Source organism: Anopheles merus, chromosome 3R (genome assembly GCF_017562075.2).
Source record: "Anopheles merus strain MAF chromosome 3R, AmerM5.1, whole genome shotgun sequence".
In the NCBI taxonomy this organism is placed as follows: domain Eukaryota; kingdom Metazoa; phylum Arthropoda; class Insecta; order Diptera; family Culicidae; genus Anopheles; species Anopheles merus.
In genome coordinates this window covers 43,526,595-43,535,188 of record NC_054084.1, presented here as the reverse complement: position 1 = coordinate 43,535,188, position 8,594 = coordinate 43,526,595, and positions in this window count along the sequence as shown.

The window sequence follows — 8,594 nt, the reverse complement described above, 5'->3', positions numbered from 1 at the left end:
CTCACTCACGCACTCTGGCACTACGGCCTTCGACTACATTTATCTGTAAAGTAAGACAAAATACAACAAACACCCATCCCAAACGTGTCTTGGCGGAAACACGGGAAAGAACATCCACGCAGCGATGGGTTGGGGTCTGCAGATCCTACACTCTCTACAGGTGTCAATGGCTTTGCTTTGCTTTCGATCGGTACGTACGGTCGCGTGTTTGCGTTGGCGTCGGTTCAATCGATCGTGCAGTGCATCGACTCCGACGTATGTCCACCCTTTGGGCCGCTGCTGGTTCCCGGGTGAAGTAGATAAGGCTGGACGCCCAGCAAGCAAAGTTTCTTGCCGCATACAAATAGAGCGAAAATCGACTGTTCGCTTACCTATTCGGGTACTTGCTATCGAGCAAGCAGCAGCCATCCACCCATGCAGCTGGACAACTTATGCAATGGTACAACTGAGCAGCAGAGGGACACACGAACTAACATCAGCAAAATCCATCCATTGACCCATAGGCGCGTGGTTCTATGGTGGGACAACTTAGCATAAATTATGGCTTGACTTATCACGCACTCTCTAGCTCCACTCGGGTTATACTAGGCGGAACACGTGAAATGCGTCATCCGGGGTGTAGCCGTGTAGTGCACTTGTCGCGATGGAGCAGCGACCCGGTCGTGCACCTGATGAGAGTGAGAGCTGTAATGCCCGCCCGCGTACTTTGGCGGACGCGATCGCCAGATCGAACGGTGCGTGGTCGCTGCCGGGTGGCTACTGCTGTAGGTGGATGGAAACGCAAGACCCACTCTAGCACTTGCCAGGGTACGTTTTGTTATTTTTGGTTGTTGGTTTGCTGTGGTTTGCAGAAGTGTTGCCTGTAGCTTACGATGTTGAATAAAACCAAATTTAACTCCTGGGCAATAAATGTGACTTCATGGATGCAGTTCCCATCCAGCACTATTAATTTAACTATTACTTGAACAATTGATTATGCAACTTAAGTTTACGAAGTTTGTAGTACACTGTTTCAGCAAAATAGTGAAGGCTATTTATTTAATAGATCATAGTTTAAGAGATGTAATAGTTAAAGAGGTGTATAAATCAACAATCTTAAAGAACGTCTAAGGTTTAATCTTATGTGCGAAAAGTAAGTGTCTCGAATAAAAAATTAGCGACTATGACTGTGAGCTCATTACAAAGGAAACTGAGCTGTTAATTTGAAATGACTTCTCAATTGATGGGTAAAAGAGTCTGGACCACTTATAATAATATGTGATTTCAAACCTTACCTTTTCAGTGTTCTAGAGCTGCGAATAAAATGCACAGATCGTCGCCTTTTCACGATCGTTTTATTTACAATTATTTTATTTATTTTATAATTATTTTAAATTTATTGTAATATGTAATGTAATACATGTAATACAATGTCGATGCTGTACCGACCCATTGGTCTCGTGTTACAGTCGTCAACTTATATGACTTAACAACATGCTCGTCATGTGTTCCAGTCCCAAATATACTGTGCCCGATAAACGTTGGACTGACTATCCTGTGAGTAATCAATATGTCTCTGAAAGCCAAGCTCCACTAGTGGCCTTTACTGACAACGGTTGTTGTGCTAAAGAATAGGAAGAATTACAATGTCAATAGATGCGATAGTTTGTGCATCGATGTATCATGTATCGATAAATAAAAAGAATAAGTAAGGCAGTCTTACTCAATCGATATCCTTGCAATTACCTGCAGTTAAAAAGGTATGAATTAATTTACATTAAGATAAATTATATTAAAAACATTCAAGGACAAATCATACTTAATTTACAATAGCGAACTTAATTAAACTTAATTAAGAAGACGATTGTTTTGATGTTCAACCTTAGCTAGTATCATCGCCTTGGTCTGGTTTGTTGTATATCGCTCACCTATCAAAGTATGTTTCCTTTTCTTAAATAAGCCATCAACTGGCTTATCTGAAGCGCACCAACAAATGTCAACTAGTTCGCCGTTTTTATCTGCCAAACGCCTCATTAAAGTCGATCACGCTCCACTCTTTGACAAGTGATCGCCGATAGACGACCGTTGCTAGCGAAAACAAAAACCCTGTCGAACCCTATCGTGCGTGATGTGGGTGTGCTCATAAAATGTCAATGTTTATGCAGAAGACAAGACCCCCAGAATTCGTTTGCCTAATCCGTAGTCGCGTGACGGCACATCGGGACAACCTCCCATTGTGATCGACATGCCGAAATTTAGTCATCGAGCCACGACCCCGGCGATGGGCAGCGAGGATCGTAAAAACTTCCTTTTGCCCACAAACGTCAAACGGGCAGATAAAAGGCATCACTTTGTGTGTTATGATAATTTAATTTAATTTCACCTCAATCCCCGGGGTGATACTGTCCCCGTGGCCATCCTTGTAGGTGGCAATTTAGTTTATCGAGTTTCGTGTTCTGCTTTTTTATGGTCGATTCAAAGTTTTCCCATCGGCGTGCAGGTAATTAGGTCGATCAGGTCCGTGGGCGTATGGGGATGAGTTCATCACACATGGATCAGTGTTGTTTCTTTTGTTTTGTTCTGCGTTGCACGGAATTATGTTGTGCGCGGTGATTGATGGGATCGGTTTTTAATACATCGTAAGGCACACGATCGAACATGACATTTTATTGGCAAATATTATTCGGTAACATGACACTACGTATGCAAAAGGTTAAATATGGCTAAGAACTGTTCGATGGGATTGGGACATTAATGAATGTATTAAACATTTTAAAGGTTTTAGGTAGTATTATTTTAAACTAGAAATTAAATTAACCTTTTCATGTTTCTTAAAGTGAATAAAATCGGACAAAAATATGTATTTAGAATATGCACAAAAATATTATAAAGTAGAGTTCATTTACTTGTACGACATTTTGTTGTTCAAAGAGCCAAGTTAAGTAAATTTTCGAGAGCCTCGGGCCAGGAGTAAGCGGTTTGTTTTATTTTTGCACTTAAATTATTAAAATTTGAACAAGGTTAATGATATCAAGTTATGCGAATGGTAGTATTGCTGTTTTTTGTATAATTACACATCATCCAGACAAGGTTCAAAATTGGTAATTCCAATTATTAAAACTAATTGTAACGATTTATCAGTAAAGGATCAGCAACAGAGTGTGCAAAAGTGTGATCAGTCAAGACAACAAAGCAACAGCAATACCGCTTCCTCTCTCCTAGCCACAAAACTTTTGCAAATATTCTCGGGTGATACAAAAGTCTTAATGACTGAACTTTTTTTTTTAACAAAGGAGAATACTCTCACCTATGTCTGATATTTTTCTGTTAAGCTCAGGCTGTATCTAAAAAAATCATGCCGTACGTGCAATAATTCAAGAGATTTTGTCTCAGTTTTCACATTTTCATTTAATTTATTGATTTTCTGAGCTTAATTTCAATCAATTAAGCATTTTTATTTTGAAAAATGAAAAAAGCAATGAAAATTCACCAATAAATTCAACTCCCATCATCAATTTTGAGAGAAAAAATCGTCTTCGGAGAATTTTGGAAATGAACAAGTCTAATTCAGATCTCCATACCAGTAATTATCTATCAATCCGGATGTAACAGACAAACATCTAACGAAGAGGACAGTATTTTCCTTCGTTCATTAAGCCAAATACGTACAAGCAATGCCAATTCAGAAAAAATAATAACTGATTCCTTTTTAAGAAAAACTCTTAGACAATCGTTGTAAAGGTTTCATTAGTTAACAACAATTTGTAATCCGAATAATGTCCGTTTTTGTTTTCAACTGCTCATCGCATTATCGTGTAAAAACAATGTTAGTGTTACATACGGGAAATTTAGCTGCGAGCTCGACCATAATGATTTATCCGTCAATCCATGTTACGATAACGAAAGATAAAAAAGGACGATTGTAGGAAATGTCATACAAAAAGATGTTCAGTAATTTGTATACGAATAGGTTCTTCAAAACTTTCAAAATCAAGCAAATCCTTTCGCGAGCGGGATTGAACGTTTCGACGGATCGTATTTGGCCCGCGGGCCAGACGTTGCAGACCGCTGCATTATGTAATTATGTATGTAAATAAAGTCTGTTCTTCACATTTCATATTATTCCAATAAGAAACTTATTGTAATAATTGGATAGTCTAATTAAATTCTCTAAAAAAGAAATACATTATTTTTGGTCTTGTCTGTATGCGTATCGTCCCGCAAAATTAACCCTATTGTGCTTGAATACGCAAACGGTTTTCGGAACAAAACTGTTAGACAAAAAATGTATTAACGTTTAAGAGCTTGTGTCTAAAAGTCGTATACAAATTTCTATAGCTTGTTTGCAGCAGGTTCGAGCATCAGAAACAGCATCAGCAATGGTTCTAACAATTTACTTCGGCAAACTACAAACATGCTCAGTTCATTAAACACCACATAAATCAAATTAATCATGTGTTTAGCAAACGATTGCCGAAGACCATTCCTTCTTGAATAGAATGGTAATGTAAACGATTGCTGCTATATTTGCCAAATATTCCCACGGATTATCGAGCAAACGCGTCCGCAGCAAGTGTCAAACTAAACAAAATCCTTTTCTGGACTACTTGTTAAACAAGTGTTAATTAATTTGCTTTTCATCCGCCGGACAGGCGAACATGCCGTGCTGGTGCGTGTATCGGCTCTACTGGAAGCTAAACCACGGCATCAGAATTCCATCCTATCTGCCCACGGAATCGATGTTAACCGATCGGATCGGCTATCAAGCCCCCCCCCCCCCCCCCCTATCGTAACAAAGGCCACACAAGGATCGGTCGATCTCGAAAGTGTTTGTCATGTTCACACTTTTGCCACGCCAACGCAAAACAGTGCCGAAAGTGGTGATCGAATTTGGGCGCTCTAGACACCCTCCTTCCCATTCCATCCACTCCACTGTTCCCGGCGTGCTGCGGTTCGCTCCGTGTCGTCTGCCAAGCCCGCAAGACGTTCTCACCCACGCGCCTCCATAATCTTCGGGCAGACGGTGACACGCGTTCCCGCGAGCGTGGACCACTTTGGGTGTCAGTGTCAATCAAATAAAATCATAATCCTGGGCCCCACCCGGTTGGTTCTTATGGAATGGTTGAGAGTGAACGAAAGCGATTCGGAGAGCGCGAGAGTGGTGTCCACGATGTGGCGATCTGATATCTTTCCCTTTTGCTATCGATCCCGTAACGGTGGGAATTTCGATCGAATTAGCATGTTTTTGGGGACGAAATTTGGGACTTAGCTGCGCTTGGCCATCCCCGGGCCACAAGCGAGTGCAGTATCGTTCCTGATACGACCGTACAGCGTGCACGTGGGCAGCAAGGTGTGGACCCGAGTGACGCGATCGAATAAGATCAAACGATTGATGGAGCTAGGATGAGCGTCTCCAATCGTCAGCTAGCAGACCGACCGTCGATCACGCTGGGGAAAAATGATGACCGCAGGATTGCGAACTGCAAACAGAAAAAGCGTTGCCGACCTCCAGCCACTCGCTCGAACCGTTCCGGTCCACCGGTCGAAGCGTGGCACGGTTGTTCATGAGCATACAAATTGACTCATAAAATTAAACCAAAGCGATACAGTTCGGCGGCGTGTGTGGCTTCGACATGGATTTTGGGGTTTGGGGAAATGATCGCACTGCTAGATCATGCCCAACGCGCGTTCCAGCCGGGACTGCTTTGCACCCACGGGTGATCCTCGCGCAGCGGAGGTCCGAACTTCTGGAAACCTGCGCCGGACTCCGTGGATCAGTCGGTGCTTACTTTACTTATCAAGTAAATTATGGTGCATAAATTCGGCATTTAATGAGCTGCTTACATTTGGCGAAATTAACTAAATTTTATTTCTCATTCAACTGCGGGGCGTGCAGCACAATCTGCTCTGGGATGCTCTGCCGAGAGCTAACCGTATCGAATAGTTTTTTTTGACAATTGCAACACGCTGCGTTGTGATGAACGGAAGCCATTTCTGCATTTTATTGAATGTTGTTTTCATTGTGCTTATGAATAATATTGTTTCGGACCTTTGTTTGATGCAGTTTTGAGTTGTTTGCGTAGTTCTTTCAAGACTGTTTTTGTAAGACCTTGCATTGTGTAAATCAAAAAAGTTTTGTTTTTTTATCTTGTTGTTTGTTTGATAAAACTTTTCTTCATTGATACAATTTTTCTTTATTGTTTCAAATAAATCAATCCTCAATATCCCGCAATAATAACTGAACATGATCTTACAAATTTAGCCGTTGGTATGGTTAGATTCTCAAGGTACAATGCTACACTAATCGAACACCTTTCTGGGGTTGCTCTGGACGCTGAGTTTGTGGCTCATCTTTGTCCTCCACGCAGGGGCGGATTTAGAGTGTCGGGGGTCCTTAGCGGTAAACCGAGTGAAGATCCCCTGTAAAGGTTGATGTGTCGCTGATAAATATACAAACTGTTAGTAATCTACTGCGGCCAGACTCATTTGAAAACTGGGTCAATAATTAAACAGTTTTTTTTTCGCGGGACGTCAAAACGTGAGAATAGAAAAATGTCCAAATTTAATTCATGTATCACAGCTTATTTATTTTTTTATGATTGAAGTATTTCACTGCAACTATTAGATTCTTTTAACTTGTATTCATTATAAATCATTATAATGAAAAATAATAATGAAAAAAAATAAACTCAATGTTACAAGTAGTATGAGATTTTAGGTTAATTTAATCAGTAGAATCAGTTAAAAATTCATACGTAGGACTGACTATCCTGATGGTTAATCAATAAGTAACTGAAAGCCTAAAATAAGAAAAGAAAAAAAACGAAGTTTGATGCTGCTTTGCATACATTTTCATATACATTCTTATGCCGAACGGTCCATACTGGGCTTGAACCCATGGCTTGAACAACCCATGTTATTGAGTCGTTCGAGGCAAAGGAGTGTAAGCACAAGGAGGCGCGTAGTAGGCGTTTGTGAGTTTTAGCTTTCACAATGTCTTTATTTTCACCCAAAGATTAACGAATGTTGAAGTTCAAGTACGTAAGCAAATCTATTCAGTCAACCAAAGTAAGAAAAAAAGATAAAAAGATAAGATTTTCATGTACATTTTCATATACATATTTTCATACTTAATTAAATAATAACACACGATAAATGTTGCGCAAAAGTGTTCACAAGTCGCACATCTTGAATGTAACGAATGTTTAATGAACAAAGGAATTCTCCTTCTATTATGCATGTTCCGCATGTCTCAACCGAAAACTGCGTACCCATATATCCTTCAATATTCGTTTTAGTGGCACGATACACGTTATTTTTGTGCGAAATTTATTTCTACTTGTCATATTGATAGCCTATTTTAGCTTTTGAAGAGAACTTCTTCTGACATGTGTGGAAGCTTTCGCATGTACTGAAAAGGCAGGAATTTTTAAATAAAATATTTACTCCAATATTCTAAACCCTATGAAGTGATTCATTTTTGTTAATATGTTGTCATAAACTGATATTGGGGAGGTCCCGTGTTACAGTCGTCAACTCGAACGACTCAATAACATGGGTTGTTCAAGCCATGGGTTCAAGCCCAGTATGGACCGTCCCCCCTAGCAAGGATAGACTATCCGACTGCGTGGTAATGAATTAAGTCTCGAAAGCCTGTATAGGCCGACATGTTCGCGTAGAACATTACGCCAAATAGAAGAAGAAGAAACTGATATATCACGGCGAACTGAGCATCCTGACAGTGGCGAAGACTGGCAGGATAAGATGGCTGGGGCATGTCATGTGGATGCCTGCCTCATGCCCCACCAAGAAGGTGTTCGACAGCGATCCCCAGTTCGGCATAAGGCGCATTCAGGGACAGAGCATCCAGGAGAATGATTGTTGACCGGGCCATGTCACATCGACGTGCTCTATCGTGAGTAGGCCAACAAGAGAGAGAGAGAGAGAGATAGAGAGGGAGAAACTGATATATCAATCAATTGAACGAATGCAACAAGTTTAGGTATTCTTTTTGTTATGCTTTAAGTTATGAGTTTATGAATATATGCTTCAAGCTACGTGATTGGGCGCTTCCAATCCCTTCTCCAGAACACTGGAAACAATACGAAAAATAATGCGTCTTTTTCATCTTTAATTACCCTTGCTGAGGGTTGCTCATCCGAGAAATTTTCATTCGTTTATGAATGAATATTCAGGAAAAGACCAATTGGATCCTAATCTTGGATGGAATAGGAAAAAAATAATATTTTGTGAAATAATTTATAAAGCTTTGTTTCCCATGCCATAACTAAAACTTGAATACATTTTTAAATTATTTTACTACTATTTATTTATTTATATATGTATTTATTTATTTATTTGCCATTTAGTATCTTGCATAGATTTGCTGGGACACTTACTAACATAATCAATCCTTAATGCATCTACAAACTTAGCTGCTATGCTGCTATTGCTATGCTGTTATACATAAATTATGTTATACGTTCGAAAACATGAGCATTTTGTACTCTGCGATCAAGCCCCCGTGTACGCTGCGAACGAGTTTTACGAACGCACGTCTAGATGGCGCTAGTTTTTCAAATTCAATTCGTGCACCTGAGCAAGAATTCGAGCAG